We start from the raw sequence: 27,947 nt of genomic DNA on the forward strand, positions 1-27,947 counted from the left end.
ACCTCGAGACGACCTCGCACTAGCTATGATGCTCTTCAGTCGCTTATGTTCTTTCGTCCAGTGAACATTGTAATCGTCGAAGCTGACTTATCAAACTTTTTGATTCTAACGTATCACTTGTTGAAAATTAATTGTTTCAAATTATTAATATATAGCTTGTTAATTACAATATATTATTACAATATAAAATACTCTAAATATAAATTAATTTAATATAGATTAAAAAAAAAAAAAAAAAGATATAGATATAGAATACGAAAAAAAAAATATAAATAAATATTAATTGCGTATGAACAAAATATAAATTAAATGCGAACGTAATTTATTCAATTTATAATAATTAAATTAAAGATAAACACTGATTTATAATCGATTGATTACAAATGTAAATTATAAATTCGTAAAGAAAAAGAAAAAAAAAGAAAAAAAAATTATAAACCAATGTATACATATTTATTTATACATACAATAATATTGTTGAAATAACATCCTCGTAATACAGACATTCGATATTATTTGCATTAAATATAAATTTTATTCTAATAACATCGTAAACAACAATGCAAATACGCAAATATATATTATCGAATTAATAATTTGGGCATACAATAAATATTTAACTTCATTCAATAATTATTACGTACAATCTTAATTCCATTTCTTTCTTTATTTGACGTAAATGAAAACATATATATATATATATATATATATATATATATATATATATATATTCCTTCGATGATTATTATTCGTCCTATTAATTTCTTTTCGCTTTCGTGAAAAAAAAAAAAATTGAAAACAAAAAGAAAAGAAAAGAAGAAGAGAAAAGAAAGAAAGAAGAAAAAGAAGATTCACATGAAAGCACGTGGATAGAAAGAGATGTATGGAGGCGTGATTGAGGGTAGGGGGAGGGAGTAGGAGTTAGTGCCGGGAAAGACGTGCGGAGACGCATAAAAGAAGTTTCTACCTGCTATACTATCGAAGGAAATACATTACAAACCCTTTGGAAAGCTCGTGTCAGGACGGTGATTGCAAGTAAAGAAGGAATTCGTAATCGAAGTTTGTATGTGAGTACAACATAAGTACGTATATCTATATATTTACATAAATACATATATAAACACATAGATACATGCATATATACATACATACATACATACATACATACATACATACATACATACATATATATATATATATACATGGATGTATATGTATTTGCGTATGTATATATGTATGTATAAGTATTTCCCGAAAGCCACGTTCGTTTCCTTTCCTACACAAGAATACTTTCTCGATAGAATAGAGACTAGTATAAGTGTATATAACTTGGAATGTATTCCTCTATATCTGTGTATATATATATATATATATGTGTATGCGTGCGTGTGTGTGTGTGTATGTAGATATCTGTGTACGTAAGCTTGTTAGTGTGTGTGTGTGTGTGTGTGTGTGTGTATTGCCCGGAGACGAGCGTCCGTCCTTGAAGGATGAAAATTAATTTCCGTCGGCGTCGTTGTCGTCGTGCTCGTCGGAGAGCTTTCCTATTCGCATTCTTAACCATCTTTCCGCTCGAAAGCAATTCGACGTGCTGCAATATCGTACACGGCAGGGGGTGATGAAAAGGATAGAAAGTGAGAGAGAGAGAGAGAGAGAGAGAGAGAGAGAGAGAGAGAAATAAGAGGGGAGGAGATAGTACTGGCTGTGTATGAAGGAAGCAGAAGGGCGTGCTAGGAGATCGTAAAAAGAAGCGATGTCTGTAGGTTCATTTCGAGCTAGAGTAAAAGTGGTGCCGGTGAAAAGGAATGATAGAAAGGAGTAGTGTATACATATATATATATATATATGTGTGTGTGTGTGTGTTAAAGAAAGAGAAAGAGGGAGAAAGACAGATAGATAGATAGATAGATAGATAGATAGATAGATAGATAGATAGATCGAAAGAAAAGAAAAGGAGGGAAGTAAAGAGTGAGAGAGAATTTAGCCCGTAGGGAATTTGTTCGACCTAAAGTTAAGGCCATTCTTGAGACTAAGTCTCTCTCTCTCTCTCTCTCTCTCCTCCATTTGAAGGAATAGAAGAAGAAGAAGAAGAAGAAGAAGAAGAAGAAGAAGGAGGAGGAGGAGGAGTAGGAGGAGAGGAGGAGATATAATAGAAGAAAGGGTAAAGAGAATTGAGAAGAAAGAGTCGACATTTTATTACCGAGTATAGTATCTAAGTACTATAGATGAGATACGCGAAATGAAAGCGACGATTTAACGTTTAAACGAACGTTTAATACGGCTTACTTGATTACAATTTAGGCCGTATAAGATCGAATGATAGATATAGAGATAGAGATAAAGAGAGATAAAAAGAGAAAGAGAGAGAGAGAGAGAGAGAGAGAGAAAGAGAATAAGTTTACGTTTGTTCTTAAAAAGGTATAATAATAGATAGTGTATATACTATGCTAACAGCAGGAGAAAATCGTACGAGACTGAAGGTTCGTCTTGTAGAAACTCCGAAGATTAATGAATTGAAATTTCTCAGTTAAGTTTCGCATCGGTGATATATTATGTTTTAAGAGCACTGAGACAGTTTACTTGTTCGAAAGACTCTTCGTGAGATGGTGATAGAGGTACTGAGATCGTTAAGAGGAGGCCTCGTTTTATGATTTTCCGCTGAGAGATCTACGAATGGACGGACGACGAAAGTTCGAAAACTTTCAAAGACGAACTTTGATTTTGATTAACCGATAACTCTGTCTCTTTCTCTCTCTCTCTCTCTCTCTGTCTCTCTGTCTCTCTATTCCTCTCTCTCTCTCTCTCTCTCTCTCTATCTATCTCTCTCTCTCTCGTAGACTCATTCGTTCGCTCTGTCATTTATTACGTTATTCGCTTTATTACCTACGCAACGTTAATTAAACGCACTCCTGACGTAGAAAACGGCGCGGTACTGCTGGCCTGACGTTGTACGCTACTGTTTCACGTAATTGGCGTACGCATTAGAACGATGTTAATTAACATGCTGTAATTAGTCTACACTCCAGTCATTATCTACCCGTTGACCCGTACTCGTTCAACCGGTCCTTGATATTTTCTTTTATTATTATGAAAATTAAAATAATTAAGTGGACACGCGTTAATTTATTATCAAAAAGAACGTAAGAAAATGAAAATTAATAATATGAGATTATAGATATAATTGGAAATATTAATTTCGATTTTTAAAATGATATGATATAATATAATTGTATTTTCGTTAAAATTATCGATGCAGTATGGAAAAACTTTTCGTCTTGGTTGTCTTCGTTATTCCACGATAGGATAGAAATTGTGTACGTTTCTAAGAATTTCTCTCTTTCTCTAGAGAGAGAGAGAGAGAAGATAGAGAGGGTAGAGTGCCTTGGAAAGAAAAAGAAAAAAAGAAAAAGAAATAAAAGAAATAAAGAAAAAAGGAAAAAAACACACACAATCTTCATTCGTCTAGCTAGCAGCTACGTAACATTCATTCGTGATACGTTTTTACGAAGTACATACTTTCCACGTGAGCAGTACTATCTAACATCTGGTTTTACTCTCTGTCTCTCCATCTCTGTCTCTATCTCTATCTCTCTCTCTCTCTCTCTCTCTCTCTCTTCCTATCTCTCTCTTTATTTTATGGTAGGAGCATACGTTCTTAAGATTTTTCTCACGTCTTATTCTATCTCCTCTTTACTTCATCTTACAAATTATAAATTTACCAACGAAGATAATGTAATCGTCTTTACGAACGTACGAATCATCTTCTAAAGTATCATACCAAAAAAAAAAAAAAGAAAAAAAAAGAAAAAAGATCTCCGCGCGTGTGTGTGTATGATTTTTTTCTTTCATTATTCTCCTTTTTTTTTTTCCATCGGAAAATGATCATTATCGTTACCCGATGTTCTTTCTCAACCAAGAGAAAGAGAAACGGAGTTAATTGCTCGTAGCAATTAAACGCTTTGCCGAGAGTACGAAAAAAAAAAAAAGAAAAAAAAAATGAGAGAGAGAAAAAGAAAAGAGGAAAAAAGAACGAAATATTAAAGAGTATCATATTTTTTTTTTCTCTCTTTCTCCATGCTCCGTACCACCCCCCATCCACCCCTCGTAAAACTCTTGAGAATAATCAAAGGTCGTTGGTTATCAGCGAGGGCTCTTTTGGTAATTAAAGAAATAAATTTTAATAACTTGACATGTCTATTTACCCTTAGTACTGAACGTACTTAGACAATTAAAAGGGTACATAGAAGAAACATTAATAATAATAATAATAATAAGAAGAAGAAGAAGAAGAAGAAGATAAATAAAACGAAGAGAAGATTTTGTTTGTTTGTTCGAAAGTATCGTAAAAAGAATAATAAAAACGCGATGAAAGCGGGTTCAAAGGTTAACACCAGTCGTAGTTGTTCCACCCTTCGGTAAGGGTTGCCAGTAGTGTTTCTGGTTACCCACGGAATATATGCATGAGCCCGCTCAACGTTCGCCTCGAGAAAGTAAGAATACCAATTAGGCGAGCAAACACAGTGTTAGGTTACAAGAGGGAACGTTGCAAAGACACATCAACATGGATGGGAGGAAGGATGAAGTGAGGAGAAAGGGGGAAAGTACGGAGGGGAATTGTTCGGAGTATCTTCTTTGCTTCGTCGCATTCGTGATCGCGATAGTGATAGTCAAACGGGATAGTCGATAACGTGTACTTACGTACGCGCATGACGAAGATTTAAATTTAACAAAAAAAAAAAGAAATGTTAAATGTTTTGCGAAATATTTTTCATTTTTATATTAAAACTTTTTATTCTACAATACTATCATAGAAATCTTTCCGGAAATATTACCGTATAATAATTTATATTATTATCCTTCATTTTTTTTTCTTTTCTCTCTCTCTCTCTCTCTCTCTCTCTCTCTCTCTCACATCTCCAAAAAATTATTCCTTCCTAATGATTTTAATGATGACGAAAAATCATTTGACAATTTCAATGCATAGAAAAAAAAGAAAAGAAAAAAAAGAAAAGAAAAAAACGAGATTAGAAAATCGTCCGGAAAAAATTATCGATAAGTATACCAATGGGGTGGGGAGGTTGGGCGGAGGAGGCGATATAGGGATAGATGGAGGGGATGGAGGTTTAGAGGAATGGGAAGGAAGTGAGAAGTATAGGTGAGTTAGGTGAAGGGATATTTCGAAGTTGACGTGCTTCATCGATCTTAGCCAAGCGCCGGAATAATATATAATGGGCAATAATGCCGGGGCAATGTATCAAGCCATCGGGATATTCTATCGACAAGCTGTCGCTGCCATTATACCTTACATACAACGTACAGACTGTATATCGCCAGTGACTGCTAACTCCTACGCATATCTCCTACAAGTAAATGTCTCACGAGTATGCGTGTAGATATGTGTATGTTTGGCATATGTATATTCGAATAAATGAAGAAAAAAAAAAGGAGAGAGAGATAGAGAGAGAGAGAGAGAGAGAGAGAGAGAGAGAGAGAGAGAGTATGTATAAGAGTGAGAAAGAGAGAAAAGAAGAGAAGAAGATGGAAAGAAAGAAAGAAATAGAAAAAAGAAATAAGTAAACGAATCCATCACCCTCTACGTATAAATCCATGCTCATCCTTCGTTCTACGTTGGAAAAGGGAAACTTGAAAGCTATGTGAGTCAACGATAGAGTAAGTGAGAGAGAAATAGAGATAGAGAGAGAGAGAGAGAGAGAGAGAGAGAGAGTAATCGAGAGAATAGAACGTAGAGAAGATGAAATTTATATTCCATGGTTGCCCGTAAAACCGGACGTTTATTATCGCACAAATCACGATCTGTTAGACAAAAGGGTGGGGATCTCTTTAATAGCAACGAGAACAGGATGAACGTGCCGCGGTGAGTATCAAACGGCGAAGGAATTTGGCTAAAATTTCATTTAGGAAAATTGCATAATAACCGAAGGAAGAACCCAAGCCAAAGACCGCACATAACGATGTGGTATTATAATGCCTCTATACGTGTACCCTTTTTATTTGTGTGAGTTCGAAAGATCTCGGCATGTGTATGTATTATATAATAAATATATTTATTATTGAATATATAAATAACGTATCGAATTCAATCGATACAAGAGAGATAATTAACAATTTTGAAACAGAATATAATTTGATATTCTCAATATACGATGTTAAATTTTCTAGAGAGAGAGAGAGATAGGATAGCTTCCAACGGCTAATATTTGCAATCGTAAATTTTCCAAAAAATCTGATAGGAATTTTTCCATTTTACATTGTATATGATCGCCGATAATCTTATGTTCTCGCTAGCATCGTTCCTACAAAAAAAAATTTTATCGATTTTCATATGATCGTAAAAATTCCAACGTACGGAACGATAGAAAAAAGAAAGAGAGGAGGAGAAAAAAAAAAGAAAGAAAGAAAGAAATATAGAAGGAAGAAAAAAAGAAGTAAAAGGAAAGAAGAAAGAAACGGAAGAAATAAAATGAGGAAAAAATAAAAGAAAAACAAAAAAAAATAAAAAAATAAAAGAAAATAAAAGAAAAGGAAAAATAGTTCGGTAAAGACGCGGGGGACTTTGCTTTTGGAAAAAGTTTTACGATTTTATTCGTAAGAGGTATCATAAGAAATTTTTATGTTCTCCGCAAACATACGATTTTATTTCGATAGAAATTTTTTGAAGGTTCGATCGGGAACCATCGAACGATGCAAATCTTTCCGATCGTTGTAATGCAAAGTTATTATGCACGTTAGGTATAGTTACGAGGACGAGAAGAACCCACCTGCCGTAGAATTATCGTTCGAGACAGAAACGCAAAATTTGGTCGATCCTTCTACGTGGTGTTGGAACAAACTTGAATAAAGTACACTTTCGAATTTCGCGAGAGTTCGAAAAGGATATATATATATATATATATATATATATCGTAGTACGTAGGTACAAGCATGAAAATATTTTTTTTTCTATGTCGTGACATTGAGTAATAGTAGGTACATACCTTTTGGAAAAATTTCGAAATATTTCTTTACAAATGGTCTCTCGTTATCTAATGGTACGTAATAGTAGTTAATTAATAATTACTTAGTAATATATATATATGTGTGTGTGCGTGTGTGCGTGTGCGTTAAAAATAGCTTGTTCGCAATTAAGGATAATGAGAAAGCTCGTAATTAATTAACAAAATATAAATGTATAGAAGATGGTCGAATATCAGATTGAAAGCTTTGTCGTTCATCGTTAATCGGTATCTGTGCATTAGTTAGAGTAATTCTGAATAAACGTGTATAATATATATATATATATATATATATATATATATATATATATATATATATATACCTATCGTGAAAGGGTAAAGGTCGACGTTTTAGCAGACTCATATCGATTACTTGACCGCATCGTTTCGTTCGTTAATGCGTCTCACCTCTGGGGTATGAACTGTGGAAGTTGTTAATAGGATATCCTACGTCCTAATTACGCCTCAGAGTGTCAACAGAAGTCTCTCAGTATCTTGGCAATCAACACCTCGGGCAATTCGTTGAGGATTTACTCTCTCTCTCTCTCTCTCTCTCTCTCTCTCTCTCTCTCTCTCTCTCTCTCTCTCTCTGTCTCTCTGTATCTATCTCTTCCTCGTTCACATATTTATCCTTCAAGGTTCGACTTTGACTCTTGTTGATTCTCATCGATAGGAGGTTCTAAAAATATCTATTTCCAATTTTTCGCAATTTCGTGTATAATGTAAGTGAGAAAAAAAGAAAATACAAAGAGAAAATCTTTAGAGAGAATAAAAAGATCAACGAGAAGAACACGTCAAAAGTTTTCTATACATAGTATATCACAATTTAATCTTTAAACGAATTTACGCATGTATTTATACAACGATATAACAAAATAAAATCAGATAGTGAATAAGAGAAATGTTTTCTTCATTCAGCGTACGTATGTACGATGTATCCGTGTTTGTTGTCTTTTTCTTTTTTTTTTTTTTTCTTTTTTCTTTTTTCTCATTTGTTTACATTTCAGATAATTAATGAAATTCCAATTAGAGAAATGTGTCAATGACGAGGGAAAAGAGCGATTATTTCGATGTATCTGATATAGAATCATCGAAATTTTTAATATGATAAAGATTTCCATAGAGATTTATTTTCTTTTCTTTTTTTCCCTCTCTTTCATACCTTCACGAAATAAGATAAAAAAAAAATCATAGTTCACGTAAATATATATATGGTAATATTACATCGAATATCTTTTTTCTTTCTATTTCATATAATTATTAAACTTACGTGTGTGTATTTATAAATTACAAACAATAACTTTATATTTATATACATATATATATATATATATATATATATATATATATATATATATATATGAACCTTTCGAAGTATATGTGTATTATTTGTCTTTGATGTATCAGAAATAAGAGTATAAGTAGATCGATCTATGTATTATTCTCAAATACTTCAACTATGTTACGTTTTGCGGAGAAAGATCAAGCTCAAAAGAGAAAGAGATAAATAGAAAGAGAGAGAGAGAGAGAGAGAAAGAGAGGGAAAGAGAGAGAGACAGACAGAGAGAGGGAGAGAGAGAGAGAAAGAAAGAGAGAGAAGGAAAAGCTTCGTTGGAAAAGCGATGCGGAGCAATATCTCTGAATCCTTCGGAAGAAGATTGGAATCTTTTTGTATTACTTCGTGAAAGTCTCTGCCTCCTCTTTCTCATCGAAAGGAAAGAAAAAGGATGACGAAAGTAGTAAGAGAACCACAGTAGCATTCGTAATATCGATACTATCTGGCGAAGTAATCTCACAGAGTTTCGAATAATAACAATAATAACAATAATAATGATAATAATGATAATAACGATAATAACGATAATAATGATAATAAATAAATAATAACAATAATGTGGCGTAAAGCGGTGCACCGAGTTAATTAGTTTCGGGTTTCTGATAAAACTCGAGCGAGCTCTAGCGTCTTCGAGCAAATTTCATTGGATAATTAGAATACATCGATCTAACGAAAATTTCGATAGATCGAATTAATGCAGATATCTTTTATTATCGATTGTTTTTTATTTTTTTTTTTTCTTCCTTTTTTTTTCGTTTGGAAATAATTATTTTATCGTCGTAGAGACAAACAAATAAATAAATAAATAAATAAATAAATAAATAAATAAATATCGATTAACAGTCAAAATAGATATCTCTGATGTTATATTTGGCACAGAACGTAGAGATAAATAAAGAAGAAAACAAAAATAAAGAGAAAAAGAAGAATAAACGAGACAGAACGATGGAATCAGATTTTATTAGAATTTGAAGTTTTTATCGTTAAATCAAAGCTTACATTATTTACCTTTTAATGACGCTCATAAATAGTTAAATCTATAATATATATATATATATATATGTGTACAATATGTATGTATATATATATACACGATTGTATGCATGGTTATATGGAAATCGTTCGTAGGCGCAAGTTTGTCTTTTTTTTTCTCTCTTTCACTTTATTTATTTATTTATTTATTTTATGTATATATAGAGAGTCACGCGTCATTTCAAGAGATCTATTAGTTAGCTATGTTGTGCTTTTCGTGAACGAGATATCGAACGTAGTGACATCAAATTAATGCTGTCCTGCCGATCGGCTTTTAGAGCTTTTCAAAAGTTTCCAAATGGTTTATATATATATATATATATATATATATATATATATATATATATGCACACGCATGCATGTACAAGTATAAATTCGTAGATGAACGTGCACGTAGAAACAACTTCCGTTTTCGTTGCTCGTTTTCGAAAAGCGAAACAAGTATTGCAATCAAACTTTTATAATATCAATGCGTGTCAGTTCGTATTTTCAGTTTGTAGATACTGATTGCAATTGAAAATTAATATCGAAGTAATATGAAACGTACAATAAAGTGGTATTCAACGAAGTATGAGCGAAAGCTCTATCAATCCTCTTTTCTCTCTCTCTCTCTCTCTCTCTCTCTCTCTCTCTTTCTCTTTCTCTTTCTCTCTCACTTACTTTTTCGATATCACGTTCACCGATTACAATGTCAGCCGCACAATCGAAGTTAATTAAGAATAAACACGTCCGTAGAATTAATTGCAAATTAAATTTCAGTCCACGCCTTGTCTCTCTCTAACTCTCTCTCTCTCTCTCTCTCTCTCTCTCTCTCTCTCTCTCTCTTTCAGCTTCAGGGCATGGCATTATTCTCGTTTATGCGCATTCGAAGTCCGAATAAAGCACGAACGGCTAAAACGCGCCGTCTAATTACAAGGGTCGTTTTAAAAGTTGTTACAGTCATTTGTTCTCATATCTTCAATCACTGAAAAAGAAAAGCTATCGAGATATAAAGTGTTTAACGTAATATGAGATTTTACGTTTCGCGTATTCGAATAAATCATTCATAATAACGTTGTATCGAACAAACAATAGAATTATTAACGCACGTTAACTCATTGTTAGATACTTATTTAACAGACGTATATTATATATGTTACATGTTATACAGATTACAGATGTATTACATATTTATCTTCATACAAAATGTAACTATTTATTATTGTAATGAATACGTATGTAAAATATATTTTGATAACATATTATATTTCATTTTTTAATTATGTATCATCAAAGAATTATTGAACTTGATCGTTTTTATTTAATTTACATTGAATTGATTTATAAGATTTAAGAAGTGACAATCAATCAAAAAAATAACGTTCTTTTGATTATTCGAAGAAATTTGAACAGTCACATTTTATTTTTAATTGTGGCTGAAAGCTTGCAAGCTATAAATGTAAGGAAAAGAGTAAGGAAGAGAAAAAGAGAGAGAGAGAGAGAGAGAGAGAGAGAGATGTTATCCAACTTGAGCTGTCAGTTCATGTAAGAAAAGTTCTCTAATTTTCTCTGAAAGCTTCTAATGTATCCAACGCCGGTAACAATGAATGAAATAAAACTGCAAATCTTTGAGATTGAAATCAAAGCATTTAACTTAATAACGAGAACAAATGAAAATTTTATAAGATTCTTAAGATAACTTTATCATTATCCTGATAGATAATGAATTGTTATCTTTTCGTTGAGGAAAATGACAGTAAGTGATACGATTCGAGATATTTATACGCGAGCTCATTCGGGAAACAGTTGCAATAGCAGCAGCAGTAGCAGCAGTAGCAGCAATAGCAGTAGCAGCAGTAGCAGCAGCAGCAGCGGTTATACAACAATGAAGCTTTTCAATTTTCGTGAACACCTTTTGCGCAAAACAGCAGATAAATCACGCACAATTTACGCCCGATGCATTCACAGCGCAGCAAAGAGAAAGAGAAAGAGATAAAGAGAGAGTGAAAGAGAGAGAGAGAGAGAGAGAGAGAGAGAGAGAGAGAGAATATAGCATCGGCTGCATAGCGCATACGTTTTCGCTTCTAGCCGCCAGTAAATTTTTGGTCGAACGATCGGAAACGAGCGGCGATTTTCACGAACGATATTTTAATCGAATAACCGAGTCAGCCATCTCTATATCCTCGGCCTTTGTGATAGGTGGAATAACTTGATTTGTCGAACGTTATAGTTATACACATATGTAATATATACATGTGTGTGTGTGTGTGTGTGTGTGTGTGTGTGTGTGTATGTTTGTATGTATACGTATGTGTATGTAAAACTTTTAAAAAGCATCATAATTACAATTAAATGTAATTAGTTGGGTATAACATTTACTTTAATTCAAATACCTTCTTCCTTTTTTTTTGTTTTTTTCTTTTTTTTTTATTTTCCAAAGTTTTTATATTTAATACATCTCAAAAATCGATTTAAATATATATATATATATATATATATATATATATATATATATATATATATAAGCTGTTCTGATTTTAATTCGCCTCTCCATTTTATAGAGAATTTCATCGGAGGAGTTACCTAGAGATAAAAGTTAAAAAATTTAATATTCGTGTTGATCGATTAAAACGAAATTGACGCCACGACCGCCCTATGCATCGAGATTTTTAAACGTACAATGTATAATATAAAAGTTGTTTTTTATAATCCATCCTCTTTCTTTCTTTTTATTTTTCTCTTTCTAATGTTTTCTTTTCTTTCCTCTTTTTTCTTTTTTTTTTTTTTGTATTATTACTTTTATTATTATTATTATTATTATTATTATTATTATTATTATTATTATCATTATTATTATTATTATTATCATTATCGGAGGTACAACAATACATGGAAAAAACTTTTTGCGAAATATTTCTCATTTTAAAATCTGTGCAAAATGGTGAAAGGTCGTTCGCAAGGCGAACGTATCTTAAAAGGTCGAAATGGTTTGGGGTTCGTGATTTTCAGGGTTTTAACGGTCAACAGGTTTTCGTTGGGAGGGGAGAGGATACTAAGAAAGGCTAACGGAGGATTCGCCTCTTTACGCCTGGAGGACGTTTTCTCTCTTATAATCGGATTTCTACTTTTTTTTTTTTTCTCGTTACGTTCCACAGCTCGAAGTAGAAAGAAAGAAGGAAAGAGAAAGAATGAGAGTGAGAAAGAGAGAGAGGGAGAGAGAGAGAGACAAAGAAGGAAAGAAAGAAAGAGAAAGACTCTTCTTCGATATCCGTTTATCTCTTTTCTTCTCTTTCTTTTCAAACGAAAGTACGCCGTTTGCATTTTACGATTGTAAAATCGTAAAAACGATTTCGAGAGCAAACACGAAACGAGACGCTTCCCTCGAGTTCGATAAAGTAAGATAAACATCGTGATATTTCCTTTTATCTGATACTATTGAAATTAATTGAATGCATTAACGATATAATGCACTTTTGAAGGAGAGAAAAACAGAGAGAGAGAGAGAGAGAGAGAGAGAGAAACAAAGAGATAGAGAAAGAAGAAAATTGATATATTAGTAATTAGTAAAATATTAGTCGATAACAAGAGAAACATGAAAGACGATAAGACTTTTTGTTGGTTTTATAAAAACCAATCGATAAATTCCTGTATCGGATATCGAACGATTCATTCTCTCTCTCTCTCTCTTTCTCTCTCTCTCTCGCTCTCTGTCTATCTGTCTGTCTGTGGATCGATGGAAAATACGCGAAGGCCGATGGCAATCGGAAAATTATATAAATTTCATGGAATTTCGCGTAACGGCAGCTACATTATGTCTTTCTCCCTTTTTTTTTTCTTTTTTATTTTTTTTTTTTTCTTTTTTTTTTTTATATTTAAAATCGTACGGAATATGATTTTCTTTCACTTGGGGAAAAACCAAGCGCAGAAATTCAAATCGCGATTATTGAATATGAAACTGTAATATCGATAATATCTATTGCATTTAATTAATTAACTATGAAACTTCATACTGATAATCAACCAACAAAGCTCTTCTTTTTTTTCCCCCATTTTCTTTTTCTTTTCTTTTTTCTTTTTTTTCTTTTTTTTTTCCTTTTTGTTTTTTCCTCCCCCGTTCTTTCTTCTCGTTTAAATAACGTCTCGTAATCGACATTGATTGATCTAAAAAATTTGCAAATATTATATTCAAATTATTATCCGATAAGAATAAAATATAGAAATTAAAAGAACAATTTCATTTTTAATTTCATATATATATATATATACATATATATATATATATGTGTAGAAAAATATGTATTTTCTTCTTTGAAATGTTATATCTCGGGATAAATAGATCTAGAAATAAAGGAAAACAAGATCAATGGCCGACATCCTAAATTATATTTTCATGGTTAGGACTGTGAAATCGCGTCACGTAGAATACACCGAGCCGTGTTTCGGTTTATTCCGAGCTAAATATCAAATATTTATCAAATGTCCAACGGACACGAGTAAAAATAAAGCGAATGTATCGGTCGAATGGTTTTCGCTTTCGCCATCCCCTATCCACATATATGAAATGTACGTAGGTAAATACATATGTAGGTATATTTGGAATATGAAAGGAGGTCGCTTGTAACGCGTATAGCTATTTCGAAATATAGCTGACACAACTTTATATATATATATATATATAAAGAGAGGAATAGAGAAAGAGAGAGAGAGAGAGAGAGAGAAAATGATACATCAAGTCAGCCATATTAACGTTTACGAATTCATTGCGCCGTTCGATATTTGTCCATCCAGTATCATTTGGTCTACTGGATAAAGAAAAATATCATATACTTTCCTCTTTCTCTCTTTCTCTCTTTCTCTCTCTCACACAGATACACACACACACACACACACACACTCATTCACTCACTCTTTCTCTTTCTCGTTTACAGGAACGGTTACGTGCAACCAAGGCGATTAACTTTTCTTATCAGCGAAGAAGAAAAAGCTTGGCCGATCGGATTTCCCAAGCACGAAAAGCACCCACGAGCTTTTTTCCCTCCTCTCAGTAGTAGGATAACCATCGAGCTCGTTATATACACGAGTCAGGTAATCTCTGAACAAAAATGATTCTCCAATTAGCGTACGCCGCAAGAAAAATAACTACACGCATATAGAAAGACAGACAGGGAGAGAGAGAGAGAGAGAGAGAGAGAGAGAGACAGAGAGAGAATTATTCAGCGAGCGTGCAAAACGAATTTGCAAAAATTCGATTACCGGCGTGTCATCACTGGTAAAACGATAATTCTATCTGTGTTTGGGACGACCGTCGGAGAGAGCATGGAAGGAATAGATGGTGAGAGAGAGGGATGATATTCAAAGAATAGCTCGATTTATTCCGCATTCGCAAAAAGGGGCTGAATAATTTTCGCTTTTATTCTATTTAGATATCACTTGCCGCTGGCGAGATGCGGGGGGATGGGTGTTAGGGGGAAGGGGGAGGGGGAGGAATACGTTCGTTCAAACTAAAGAAAAAGAAAGAGACAAAAAATATGGGAGGAAGAGTTTTATATATATATATATATATATATATATATATATATATAAACACACACGTACATACATATATATATATATATTATATATATATATATTATATATACAGGCAGATGCGTTCTGATATTTTCCATTCAGGAAAAATATCATTGTGCCATATCGTTCCAGGCTGCTGACTCACCCTGCTGGTGTATGGCTCAGGAGTCAAGCTTTCGGAAGCAACAACGCGAGCGAACACGAAAGGAGAGTGAGAGAGTGAAAGAGAGAGAGAGAAAAAGAGAGAGAGAGAGAGAGAGAGAGAGAGGGAGAGAAATAAAAAGAGAGAGAAAGAAGGAGTGCTTTATTAATTATTAAAACAGACTCTAAAATTATTTGATACGGCCTCGTTCGTCCGCTAGTACGAAGAGAGAGAAAGAGAGAGAGAAAGAAAGAGAGAGAAAGAGAGAGAAAAAGAGAGAGATAACTGCGCCTGGCTGAAAGTAAAGCGGCAAGGCTAGCTCGCGCGCCACGTATGAATTTCGCGCGCTGCATTATTCAGCGGTCGGTTTGCATAACAATTATGGCCGGGATTTTAGCATAGAGAGAACGGCCGTGCGACGCCTCGTCGGTGCAAACCAGGTACACGAACAAAAGTACGCCTTCTCTATTTCCACTCTCTCCTGCATCCCTTCATTCCTGCCCCTCTTTCACTATATATATATATATATATATATATATATATATATATATATATCCTTCTCTTACTCTTTTTCTTTCTTGCTGTCTCTTATTCTCTTGATATTCGTCGTAGAAACCGAAAGAACGACGGTAACCGAACGTCGCTTTTCTTCCTCGTTTGCAATTCCATTTTTCATTCGTCCTTCAGAACTCGTCCACAAGAATCTCTCTTTCTACCGTTTCCTCTTTCTTTCTTATTCTCTCTCTATCTCTCTCTCTCTCTCTTTCTTTCTTTTCTATCCTACGTCGTAGAGTGCTTCTGGATCGTAGTTAAGGGTGGTACTTAAGGGTCGAGCCGTGCTTCCTCGAACGGCGCTGGATACACCAGCGTAAAAGTAAATCCATGCCACGAAAGCGAACATTCTTTTCCTCTTTTATCCTTTCTCTCTCTCTCTCTCTCTCTCTCTCTCTCTTCTCTCTCTCTACTTTTCTTCTTTTTCTTTTTCTTTTCTATCCTTTTCCCTTCTCCCTTTTTCGTTTCTTCCTTTTGTTTTTCCTTCTCTTTTTTTCTTGTTTTTTTTTCTTTCCTTTTTTTTGTTTTCTTTGTTTTTTTTTTTTTTAAAGAGAACCATGCAAATGAGATTGAATCTCACCATGAAGAAGAAACGGTCGGTCGGTCCATCCTCGACTACGTTCACGTTTTGTTCCGCATTTTTAACCGGACTCGTAACGAAATGAAATGGAAGTTCGTACGAGAAAGTACCAGGTTTTCTTCCATATTTCTTTTTTTCTTTTGTTCTTTCCTCCTGCCCCCACCCCCCACCACCCAGTCCCTCATCAGTCCTCTCTTTTCCCCATCGTCGTCGTTAATTTCAAAAATGATCTTTTTGAAACGATTGACGTTTAATCACATTCAATATTTTCTATAGGAAATACATGGGAATAAAATGTAAAAATGTATTTTTACATTTAAATATCTATCCCATTGTTCTTACGTTAATATAATATTTGATTATTATTCACTGATATAACACGTGGATGTAACACGTAGAGGTATATTACATATAAAATATTATTATTATTATTATTATTATTATTATCATCATCATCATGAGCGTGTTCGTCGTTTATCCTGTTGGGGGGACAATAATTTATAGCGATGGCTTTATAGATCCTGTCCGAAAGGTGGTCTGTCTGTCTGACCAAGCGTAGTCTCTAACTACTGAGAAGGACCATAGCAGCCGGGAAGAAGGGGATAGTTGAGGAAGGGTGGGAGGGATGGATGGATGGAGGGCGAGTAACAAGCAAGCACCGAATTACATTCCACGCACAACCCCTTACTCCGAACGAGGCAACCTAGAACGAGAGACGGTGGTGGCACTGGTGTGATAAGCGTTTGTTCATACCGTGCCAGTGGCTGACTGTTTAGTCGTACGTACGTGACACACGTGTCCAAGCAAAGTGACAGCCTCCGCAAGCGGAAATGGATGTGCCTAGTAAAGGTTTCCCTTCTCTCCACTCTACCCCCTCCCATCCCCCCACCTCATCCCTGAACTCACCAAATCCCACGTAGCTGCTACTTAATTACGGGTTGTACTACTTGTAGTTTGGCAGTTTACGTCACGTCGGATAGGAGTATTACTTCTGTGTTACTTGCACGAAATAGAGAGAATATCGTTTAGATTGGCCATTGGCTCGACCTTTATCAATTACGAGCGAATAACATTTTATTTTTCCCCAAGAGAGAAAGTAAAACGTGAACTTCTTCTTTTTCATTTTAATTTTCCACCCACCCACCCCCTCCCCACCCCACCACTGTGTTTTTCTTATTCCCCTTTTCTTTTTTCCTTTCCTTTTCGTTTTTGATTTTTTCCCTTGTTAAATGTCTTAAAAGGACTTTGATCGTTTTGTTAAACTTTAATTGGCCATAATCGATTTCTCGTAATAGTAACGAATTTTGTCTTGTTTCTCTCTCTCTCTCTCTCTCTCTCTTTTTCGTTCTTTATTTTCTTTTCTTTCCTTTTTTAGTTCTTCCCTTCTTTCTCTCGGAAAAAATCTTAGATTCGATTTCGATCAAAACATTTCGACATTTCGTTTTCTTTCGAGGACTTCGTAAACGCGTCGTTAAAATGACACTATTACTAGAAACAAATACAAAATTATTTTCAATATCTTCGTCAAATTGATTCGAATTTTTCGAGGTTCTGTATTTTTTTTTATTTTTTTTTTTTACTTTTCTTTTCTTTCGTTCAATATATATATATATATATATATATATATATATATATATATATATATATATATATATCACGTCGATATAACGCAGACATTGTTCGATCGATCTGTCAACGACGAAGAAAAAATCTCATTCCTCTTTGATGCCAATCCGTTCGAAAAAGAAAAGCTCCGTGGAACTTCATCTTCACGCGAATCCGGACAAAACTTTAAGACCTTGAGAAAAACAAAAATCAGAAGGAGGATGAGGAGGAGGAAAAAAAGAAGAAGAAGAAGAAGAAAAAGAAGAAGATCCTTGCATAAGCCGTTACGTCTTCGAACTTGTTATTTCGAAGCACCCTTCTTCTTATCTTCGTTGTGGATGTTCGAACCTCTTAGCAGCAGCCTATCGGTGAAATGCGAGTAGTCAGACCATTATGGAGATTCCAGAAGGTTCCCTCTCATCAGCAGACGGCATCACTTTAGTCCTATCTGAAGAAAGATATATATATATATATATATACATATAGAAAGAAAGAGAGAGAGAGAGAGAGAGAGAGAGAGAGAGAGAGACAAGGGGCAGAGGAATAGATGACTCGCCTCAATAGAACCAATTAATTTCCCTCGTACCCGGAAACGCATCACGGTGATCCGGTTGGTGCATTGAGATAGAGGGGAGTAGGGAGAATGGGAAAGATAGTAATGGTACACTGATGATTGCAACTACGTAATAGTAGTAGTGATGGTGATGATAGTGGTGGTGATAATGGCGATAGTGGTGGTGGTGGTAATGGTGATGGTGGTGATGGTGGTGGTGAGTGTCACCAGTAGAGAACTTTCCGAGGACGAATAAGTTTTAATTACGCGCGGTCAAAGGTGGCACGAGCCACGTCGGAAATTTCATTAACCGCCAGCGCTATCTGCGACTTCCGCTTCTCGACGGAGCTTCGCTAATTTCACCAAGGAAGAGAAGGGAAAGGTGAATGATGGTTGCGGTGTGATGGTGACTGGGGAATGAAAAATAAAAAGAATAAGAGGGTTAAAAGGGAGGATGGAAGAAGGAAGCATGGTTTGTTTGCTTCTCCTCGGTAAAGGAAGAAAAGCAGAGAGAATCTCTATGAAGAAGTTAAGATCGAAAAGGAATCTTTCTTAAGCAGGTGCCGCTTGAATTTATCTTAGAAGAAGGAGGAGGAGGGGGAGCAAGGGGTGGGGGGAGGGACAGAATTTCATCAAGGCCACGCTGTGACCGAGCTCGTAAACGAAAGATACGAGGGCGTACCTTCTCGCGGTTTATCGTCAGAACTTTTCGTACGCTCAAGGAATATTGCGTTTCGACTTTTAACGACTGCTCGTGAGAAAAAGAGCGAGCGAGCGAGCGAGCGAGAGAGAGAGAGAGAGAGAGAGAGAGAGAGAGAGAGAGAGAGAGAGAAAAGAAAGGTCGATGAACGATACTCAGAGGGTAGGATTTGATATATTCTTTCAAATAGACGACGAATGTTTGTAAAGTCTCTTCGTGTGTGTATATGTGTATATATATGTATGTATGCGTGTGTGTGTGTGTGTGTGTGTGTATAGTATGTCCGTGATACTTGCATTTATTATCGAACGGAGTTTGGTCGATTCCGACTATTTCTATCTCACTCGCGTAAACCGAGAGCTATTTCGGCCATACGCTCTCGACCGAGCGTAAACAGTCGGCCGAAATCAAACGAGCCCGTTTAACCCTTAATCACAGACGCCGCTTCTGTCTGCATACTTGTGCTCGCATATCTCTCCAAGTAGGCCACTTAAAATGCGCATATATAATAAAGGACCCTTCTACACAGTTGATGGTGATAGTGTTCGTGATTATGACGATGGTAGTGGTAGTGGTGCTTCGTGATGGTAGTTGAGAGTTAACTCTAAACGGGGACGGTTGTAATACCTATACGTATCCGTAATTATCGAGAATATATTTTCAACGAAAAGACATTAATATTTTCGATCGCGTTTAATTACGAACAGAATGAGTCTAATCATAATTTATGCATCTTCTTATATGGATATTGCAGATAATTTACAGATAGATTGAGTTACTTTTTTATACGTTTGTATATTTTATACGGGAAAAAAAAAAAAAGAAAAAAAAGAAAAGCCCCCCTCTCCCACCAAGCCCCACCTCCCAAAGGAATAAGAAAATCAAATTACAGAAAAAAAAATGACGAGTTATTTGTACACTAATTTCTAATAAATTTCCTTCTTCGTTTTTACATTAAGACGATTCTTTTCGTAAAGTTAAGAGAACGCACAAAGAGAATTTAAACGTAGAATTTGTACGTGGTGGTAAAGAGAGAGAGAGAGAGAGAGAGAGAGAGAGAGAGAGAGAGAAAAAAAACAGGAAAAAGAGAAAGGAAAAGAAAAAGGAAAAAACGAGGAAGAGGAAAGAAATTCTTTTCTTTTTTTTTTTGTTTCTTCTTCTTCTTCTTCTTCTCTTTTTTTCCTTTTTTTTTTTTTTTTTTTGAAGAGAGTTTACGAAGCGCACTCCTCTCTCATGAGAAAGGACCGTAGCTGTAACAGCGAGCAACCGATTTTATCACTTAGAAAGTGGCGAACGCATGAAAGTTTCGGATTCTTCCAAAAATTTCCATTTTTAGTATCGGGGGTCAGATATGTGTGAGGCTTTCCTCCTCCTCCTCCTCCTCCTCCTCCTTCTTCTTCTTCTTCTTCTTTCTTTCTTCTTCTTCTTCTTCGTGATGCCATAGGCGATGCGAGCTTTCGCACAAGAGATATCGAAAGATTTGAGGGAGAGTCTCGGTGGATTGTTTGGAAAAGGATTTTCCGTAGAGACAGATCATATCAATGAAAAAGGAGAAAGAAAGAGACGGAGGAAAGAGGAAAAAAACGAGGGAGAGAGAGAGAAAGAGAGAAACAATAGAGGAAGAGAAGAAAAGAGAAGAAGAAGAGGAAGAAAAGGTAGAGAAGGGTCTACGAGCATGGACGAGAAATATTTACGAAAGCCATCGGGATCTCGTCCAACTCGACTTCTCCTTTTTCGAGGAACGCCTTCGATTTATTATAAGGAAAGCCTGGAGGAACGAAGAATGAGGAGGGAAGAAGTGAACGCCGAGAAAAGAGATTAACGATCGTCTTGGATCATAAATTTCATGTCGTGATAGCTGCGAAACGAAAGCTTGCGTTCTCGTCCTAACGAATGATAATTTGTGCGAGAAAGTTAACTGCGATTTACCTAAAGAAAAAAAGAAGATAGGACTTGAGGTGACGTACTAATGATAAAAAGACAATATCTTGCAAAATTTTTCTTTTCTCTTCCCTCTCTCTCTCTCTCTCTTTATTTTTTTCTTAATTTTATTCCATTTACAAATCGTTAACCATCGTTTTTATCATATGATTATATTTTGAAGCAATATATACATGCATACATACACACACACACACACACACACACACACACATATATATATATACAAACGTATCGACGAATGGACGAGTTACGTTTACATTATACTTATCTGTTGTATCTCTTTGTTTTTCTTTCATAAATATTAAAACTACTATATAACGAGATCATCCCAATATATTTTATTTATAACCGACGACTTATCGAAACGAAAGAATATCAGACTGTTTTCATCTCAACTTTTTGATAAAATTCTCGATATATATATATATATATATTTTTTTTTTGTTTTTTTTTTAAGTGCGGATAAAAATAAAATATCCACTCTGAAAGATATATCGGGACTTTCTTTTTCAAAATCATTTATCATTCTCAATCATCTTATCTCGAAACATTCTTCGATCCTTGAAAATTTCATTAACCTTAATTATTTTCAATAATCACGACTTTATAAAGCGTTGTCGAGGATTTGAATATTTTATAAATGTATTTGCAAGGCAAATATTATTTATGAACGACGATGACGCTTGAAAAACGTATAAACGAGGTGAGAAAAGCGTAAGGGGTATCCTCCTAATTTCGTGATACCTCTTCAAGAAGAAAGATTCAGGAGAGAAAGTTATCTATAAGGAACAATTGTCAGGAATAGTTGATAGTGGTAAAAAGGGCTCTTCTAAAGATGGCTACGGTGGGACGAAGGAAGCTAGAGAAATTCTCTTCCCTAGTCAAATAAACTCTCGTCTTGTCCCGGTAGCCTCATAAAATAGAGTCGGCCTGCACGTGTCCGTACCTTCTATACATAAAAGCATGCGCGTATAAGCGTATACTAGCTCATCCACTCGTTTGCGTTGCTAGTCGGACCGGCAAAATTCACTTCCAAAGACATTTCAACCTCCAGGTGCACGTGAGACATACCCGGATGAGTATATATACATATACATATACATATATATGTATATTTATATGTATATGTAAGTATAAACATATATATAATATTATATATACATATATATATATATTAGACCTTGGTGTTCCTGTGACTTCATGTTTGCTCTATCTGTCTGTCTTTCTGTCTGTCTCTCTCTCTCTCTCTCTTTCTCTCTCTCTCCCTCTCTCCCTCTCTCTCTCTCTCACTATTTCGTCTCTCCGTTTTGCATTATAAAATAGGTCATCAAAAATCTATCTCATTTATAAATTATTTTGTATTCTATTCGATTTTAAAAATGTTTAACGTTATTCCATATAATTCGTTATCTATATTTCTACATTACAAAATGAAATTGATTAAAATGAAGTACTAATGGCTCTCATATATTTCATATCTGAGAAGTTAATTTTGAGATATTACATATTTAATTAAACTTCGTATGTTAGATGTAGCAATTGATGTGAGGATTTTCTGCGAGTTAACTACTGAATAAAATACGCATTTACGTCCATCCATCTCTCTCTCTCTCTCTCTCTTTCTCTCTCTCTCTCTCTCTCTTTTCGACTTCTCTTCCGACGTTACATATTCACCTTCCAAATATTACCAGGATAGGAGTTACGGATAACTCGTAACTCCTGCCTCGGAGCAACTGCCTTCCGACAACTCTCCTCCCCTTTCCCTCTTCGTCCTCTTTCAACCCTCCCTCTCTACTTTCTACAACCCTTCCGTCCGCGACCTTTCCAACGTTTGATATATTACGTTGACGTGGTGGCGTTGCATCGCCCATACACCAGCCAAAATGAATTGAGATAAAGCAGAAAGAAATTTAGTGGCGTCGGGACGCCATTCCCCAAGCTATACCAACGCCGTTACAACTACCAACCCTCTTAAAACAAACTTTCTTCGAGGAATATGGGGAAAAAAAAGAAGAGAGAGAGAGAGAGAGAGAGAGAGAGAAAAAGAGAGAGAGAGAGAGAGAGAGAAAAAGAGAGAGAGAGAGAGAGAGAGAATCGCGATCCCGTTTTTAATTTTTAAACGTGGCTCAAACTAATAGTCGAAAAATAAATGTAGGTAATATCTCGAGAATATCGTCGACTTGTCTGGTCGAAAACAGAAAATAGTAGTGTTGGTAGAAGGATAAAGGGGGTAGGGAATATGAGTGAGAGATGGCGGATGGAAGGGAGGGAGACGGGTAAAGGCGTCGCGTGAGCGCGATTAAAAATTGTCGACATTAATTTCACGTCCGACGTTGTAAATCCCCAGGTTGAGCAACAATATACAGGGTGTTTCATTGACCTTGATCGTTTAGCACTTTTCATTATATCCTTCGTTAAAATGTGACCTACGACGTGAATGATGAAAATATTTTCTTTCGAAGAGAACTAATACGCTCAATGGTTTTTTTTTTTTTTTTGCTCCTTCGTTTCTTTCTTTCTTTCTTTTTTTTTTCTTTTTTTTTTTTTTCAAGGGATAGCTTTCTTCTTCTCGAATATTTCATTGTATGATCGTGCAGAGATAGAAAAAGAAAAAGGGAGTGAATGATCAAGTCGAGTGGAACACCCAGTACACTTATACATATCTATCTATCTTTCTCTTTCTCTGTCTCTCTCTCTCTCTGTCTCTCTCTCTCTCTCTCTCTCTCTCTCTCTCTGTCTCTCTCCTTCTTTCTTTCAAGAGCATTCGTATTTCATCTTCAGACGCGTGCTAATGTTTCGTGGAAAAGACGCGAGCGTGTTCCCCCTCATCCCTTCCTTCTATCATCCCTTTCGTTCTTTCTTTCTCCTTCCCTTAGCTTCCTTTTTCACTGGCAGATAGCCGTGCGGGCGTTGAATGCAGGCGCGAACGAACGATATGAGCGAACGACTCCCTTAAGGCGTTTTTTATCGTGCTTGCGAGCGCGTTCCGAATGGCTTGGCAGTTCGAATCTTGCACCGTTCTTGGTACACGCCTTGAGGCGTGCTCTGCCTTGTATATATGTAATATGTGTATAACCGTATATGTGTATGTACGTATCTCTCTCTCTCTCTCTCTCTCTCTCTCTCTCTCTCTCTCTCTCTCTCTCTCTCTCTCTCTCTTTCTCCATCTCTCTCTTTCTCTGTGTACGTGTGCGTATGTGTATATATGGAAAGAGTACGTGCACACGTGCGCGCTTGTATGTGTTAAGAGAGAAACCTGAACGGAAGAGAAGGGATGACGGTAGTAGTGAGATAAGAATTTACGTGAGTGAGTAAGTAAGAGATAAATAGAGTGAGAGAGAGAGAGGGGGGGGCAGAGGAAGGGAGGGAGGGAAGGAGCAGATAAGTAGATAGAGAAGTGTAAAATAGGGAACGTGTCACGTTTCGAATATCGCATTGACATTCGTGGAAGTTTCTTTGTAAGAAAGAACGAGCCCTGTTTTTAATGCGGATACATTAGACGAGGGGAGAAAAATGATAAATATGGTGAGAATGTCTATAGTGAGAAAAAGAGAGAGAGAGAGAGAGAGAGAGAGAAAGAGAGAGAGTAAGAGGAGCTTATAGGAGAAGAACGATATCGTGAGATTGCCTGTAGAAGAAAAGCTTGCGATGAGAACGGTAGGGAAAGAGACAAATGTAATTGCTGGATATCGGTTGTATCTGAAAAAAGCTCTCTTTTCTTTCTTTACCTCTTCTAATCCCTCCTTTCTTTCTTTATTTCTGTCCTTCTTTATTTCTTCCTGCCCCTTTCTTTCTACCTTTCTTTCTTTCATTTCTTTCTAGAAAAAGAATTCTCTTCTCTGGCATTCATTTCAAACACAAAGACATTTTTAGCTCGTATTTTCGATGGAAATGGATATTTATGTTCGATTTACCGTTTATATAATAGATGTATCTCTGTATTTAAAAAGAGTAAGAAAGGGAATGGTGTTTTATCTGTTATATAGTTCGGTCACCATTATAAAAGGTAAAACGCGACGAGAGATAAAACAAAGACGAAGTTTCAATCGCTATCTATTATATACGATCTCTTCGTTCTTATTTTTCCAGATCTTCATTCGCAAGAAGAAAAATACAGAAAAAAGAGAAAGAAAGATAAAGAGATACAAAGGAGAAGAGAGAGAGAAAGAGAGAGGGAGAGAGAAGACAGAGGGTTGAAGTAAAAAAAGGAAGAAAACCTCGGTTCATACGGCAAGTTTCAATTAAACGGAGTCAACCCTAACCGTTCGACCCCGTACTCCATTTCCAACGTTTACTATATCGTCGGAGCAGTCTAATTCAATTATTTTGGACGAGCGTAGGAAGAGCATCGTTGTCCGAAAATCACTCGCAGAGATGGAATTCCCTCGATCTCTTTCACCCCTTCTACTCGTCGGATCACGAGACGACGGGAAGATGCGATTCGTGGTGGTGGGAGTAGGGGTGGGGTAGAGGGATGGTTGGTTGGGTCGGTTGGTGTGGATATAGCGTGTAGAACGAGAAGAGCTTCTACCGGATAGTTGGACGTCGTCTGATTAGTTCGAAACTGCGCTTTTAACGTTTCCCAACCAAGCCAACCCTTCCACCCACCCCCCACACCACACCCTCTTTCTCAATCCTCCCTCCCTCTATCTTAGAACTGCAATTCGCAGCGAGACAAATTATTCGAATTAAATTCAGCCCGTGGCGATAACGTATATATATATATATATATATATATATATATATATATATAGGGGTAAGTTGCTTGGTAGAGGGGTGGGTGCGTGGGGGAGGGGGTAGGTGGTTATCGTGAGAACTCTTGCACGCCTTATTTCCGTCGTCTATACTTCGCTATACACCTACCTCTTTTCGTTCCTCCTCCTACAATCAAGCAACCCCACCCTTCCAACTCTCTTCCTTTCTTACTCGAGGAATGTCGCAGGAAAGTTTTGCGACCTCCAGACCGAAACTACTGCGACCCGAACGACCCTTCCTCTCTTCAGCCTTCCTCCCCTCACGACTTTCCATCGGCCCTCTTCTAACCATTCGCACCTTCTTACCACCCTCTTGCATACCCCCACGAGAATCGGTGTTCCTAGCGATAAGCGATTCAGTGGCAACGATGCTCTACCGTCTTCTTGGTTTCTCCGCTTTCTACGATAATGATAGGAGTCTTGGCGTCTCTCTTCTTTCGTACTCTCCGGAGTGTTTCCTGTGTTTTAGAATTCACACTTTGCCTTTCTAACGAGCTCTCTATTTCCATCTCTCTCATTTTCCCTCTCTCTTTCTCCTTTTCTTTTTCTCTCTCTCTCTCTCTCTCTCTCTCTCTCTCTGTCTCTCTCTTTGTCTGTACGTTTGAAAACTCTTGAAAAGATTCTAAATGAGATTAATTCCAAAAAAAATAAATTACAATTCGTTTTCACGTTAAATTTTTTTTTTTTTTTTTTTTTTCGATATAAAGATACAATTGTTGGATTCTTTAAATGGAATTTGTAGGTTTCTTTAATATTATCAGAAACTTTGTCTAAAAGAAATATGAAACCGCGTTAGTGCATGATTAACAAAAGGCTAATTGAAAAGCTTCTGAAGAGGTTAGACAATTCCGATCAAAATTCGATCGTCTCTCAAAAGAACAAAAGTCTCACCTTTTCTTTCTCTTTCTTTCTTTCTCTCTCTCTCTCTCTCTCTCTCTCTCTCTCTCTTTCTTTCTTTCTTTCCCCCTCTCTCAAACCCCTTCTCGTAATTACGATCCATCCGCTCGAATTCTCCTGAATAGTCCTTTATACGCGTAAGTGACATGTTCTTTCTTTCCCTTTGCTCGGAATTTCATTTCATTCGACTGTTCTTCGTAAAGAGAGAGAAAGAGAAAGAGAGAGAGAGAGAGAGAGAGTCTCTTCTAATTGCCTACGTGCATTCACCAACGATAACGAAGGCGTTATTTCGAACTAGTGAGCTTTTTTCCTTCGCCAAAGTTAAAAATCGAATCAAATAAATGTTAGAGATCCATTTTAGATCCTTTAAATAGTATCCTTTATACTTAACGTGCAGATTTAATTTCATTTGATTTCAAATTGACGAGAACTTACAAAAGAGAAAACCTTGAAGACTAAGAGAGAGAGAGAGAGAGAGAGAAAGAAAGAGAAAAAGATATTAGATTTCAATTAACGATTATATACGTAACATATATATTAATTAATATAATCAATGATATAATAAATATCGTAATTATCTTTATAGTAATCTATCTGTAAGACAATTGGCATTTTATAACATTCATTTTTTATCTATTGATATTTTAAAATATAAAATTGTTTATTTGATTAAATAGAATAAAATGAATCTAATAAGAATGATTATTTGTAATTCGCATTAATTTTATTGAATTCGATATTGTTCGTGAACAATAAAGTGACAAAGATTTTCAGTAAGAATCAAAGTGATGACCAGAGAGATAGTTTAACACGATCGATATGTACGGTGTACCACGTGAGCTATAAAGCTTTTTCGAAGGCACGCTCTGTACGTGCTACTCTCGCAACTGAAAGATTTCCGAAGGGAAGCGACATTCGAAAATAAAGCTGACGCGAGTCACGGCCGTCCACCGTCCATAAAAATGCTCGTGTCGCGGTAACTGGATTACGAAGAATCTCGTAGGACGAGAAAGGATTTTCGAAAGTGAGAGAGAGCAAGAGAGAGAGAGAGAGAGAGAGAGAGAGAGAGAGAGAGAGAGAGAGAAGATGTCGTAAAATAATATATGCTGACTCAATTTCGACGTAGGACAAAATAAAATCGAGTAAAGGGTCAACCGTATCAAAGATTTACTATACCGATTGTCATTAATAATAATAAGATATTCCTCGGAATAGGAATTTTGATCGAAATATTTCAATGTCGTTGTAATTTTAATTGATCTCACATTTAATATTATCTTATTTAATTAATA

The 27,947-nt window shown here is 35.8% G+C and overlaps 1 long non-coding RNA gene across 1 annotated transcript in view; it reads left to right on the plus strand.

Moving 5' to 3' along the window:
• LOC124424670 overlaps nucleotides 1–25,692 on the plus strand; it is a 188,750-nt gene extending 163,058 nt beyond the window's left edge. Inside the window, exons 6-7 of the long non-coding RNA XR_006942352.1 lie at nucleotides 14,289–14,445; nucleotides 25,094–25,692. This is a non-coding gene — a long non-coding RNA (uncharacterized LOC124424670). The remainder of the gene's footprint in view (nucleotides 1–14,288; nucleotides 14,446–25,093) is intronic.
• Nucleotides 25,693–27,947: the final 2,255 nt, after the last annotated feature.

This window comes from Vespa crabro, chromosome 1 (genome assembly GCF_910589235.1).
Source record: "Vespa crabro chromosome 1, iyVesCrab1.2, whole genome shotgun sequence".
Taxonomy (NCBI): Eukaryota; Metazoa; Arthropoda; class Insecta; order Hymenoptera; family Vespidae; genus Vespa; species Vespa crabro.